Raw genomic sequence first — 1,822 nt, 5'->3', positions numbered from 1 at the left:
GCGGCTTGTTGGTGTACCATTGACTTAATAATGTACTACGTATTAACCTTAGTTTGAGAAACCTTGATGAATAATATTGTGGCTTCTTTAGCTGGGAATATGAATGAGCTCATTGAATAATATTCTATTTCGTTTCCCTAATGGTGGTTGCTTCGCTCATTAGCTGTCTCAAATCTCTACCTAATGAATCAGGTCTTTATTTTCTAATTTTTGCTCACACACGAAACGACTTTTCTTAAAGTCAACTACTTTTAATGATTATTTCAATGATCAGAGACAGAGAAAATGTCTTTGGTGAGTAGGCAAGTAGTATTACATTACATTATTAGTTACATCATTCTCTTGGAGGATGTCTTTATAACATGATACAAGGTTGTGTTGAAAGTAGAAAAATTTTGCAACCTCGGAGAAGGATCTTAATGGTGGAACTTAGTGGAGTCATTCCGACAATAGATTTGGAAGAGGCTTCTGATAAGATTTTGAATCAGAAAATCCGTGAAGCGGGTGAGAGATGGGGATGTTTCAGGGTGATTAACCATGGAGTCTCTTTGTCTCTGATGTCTGAGATGAAGAAGACTGTCATAGATCTCTTTGAACGTCCATACGAGGTGAAAATGCGTAACACTCATGTGCTACTAGAAAGTGGTTACATGGCTCCAAGTGAAATGAATCCTTATTATGAGACATTGGGTCTATTTGACATCATTTCTCCTCAAGCTGTCAATACATTTTGTGACCAACTCGAAGCTTTCTTTTCTTTTCAATTTTGGATTTGTTTTTTTTTTAATATTTGTTTACGTCTTGATGGACTTTTTGAAGGGAGACTTTGGTGAACTATGCCAAAGCTATAGATGGACTTGCAAAGGATTTAGCAAGGAGATTATCAGAGAGTTACGGGCTTGTTGAGACAAACTTTTTCAGTGAATGTCCGAGCCTATTTCGGATTAATAAATATCATTTTAAACCAGAAACAATTGGGAAACCTGGTGTGCAAGTACACACAGATACCGGGTTCTTGACGATTCTTCAAGATGATGAAATGTTGGTGGACTTGAAGCCATGGACAATTCTTCGGGAACGTTCTTTCCCATCACCCCGTTGCCAAACACGCTTGCTATCAACTTCGGAGACTCGGCTACAATATGGAGCAATGGTAGGTTGTGTAATGTGAAGCATAGAGTGCAATGCAAAGAAGCAAAGACAAGGATTTCTATCGCGTCCTTCTTATTAGGACCAATGGATACAGATCTTGAAGTTCCAAGTGAGTTTGTGGATGTTGAACACCCGCTGTTATACAAGCCTATCAGCTACAAAGCACTAAGAAAACTTAGAATCGCTATGAAATTGCATGATGGAGAAGCTCTCAAGCTTATAACCCATGAAAGACTTGAATGATCTAACTGCAGTTTAATTTCTTTTTTCTTTTGGATCTCTCAAAGAATCAGAAATATAAGATGTATCTATTCTATTGGATTTTGTAATATATGTATGAATAATTATCAGTGGTGTATTTGCTCATATTTGTGGCTGGTTTAGCTGTGGGAATATGAATGAGCTTCTTTTATATATATGACCCATGAATGTAAATATTTATAACTGGTTATTACATCTCTAGATCTGTCTTCATCCCATACCATAGCTTTATCCTGTACATATTCTAACTTAGGTTTTCGGGCTGGTTGGTTCTGATTTGCAGAGTGACTTCTGATAATAGGGTAAAGGAAGATCCAAAGATTCACACCATCTTACTTATCGTTCGTCTGCACCAAATTTGTTCCATGCTTCCTGGAGTATCAGAAAGAAGCTGGTTAGAGACTGATTT

At 37.2% G+C, this 1,822-nt stretch overlaps 1 pseudogene; it reads left to right on the top strand.

Moving 5' to 3' along the window:
* Window positions 420–1,395, top strand: LOC104753853 (annotated as a pseudogene).

The sequence above is a fragment of the Camelina sativa genome, chromosome 16 (assembly GCF_000633955.1).
Source record: "Camelina sativa cultivar DH55 chromosome 16, Cs, whole genome shotgun sequence".
Taxonomy (NCBI): Eukaryota; Viridiplantae; Streptophyta; class Magnoliopsida; order Brassicales; family Brassicaceae; genus Camelina; species Camelina sativa.
Note: the sequence above shows the minus strand (reverse complement) of the source record. Positions and strands in the feature narration are given on the sequence as shown.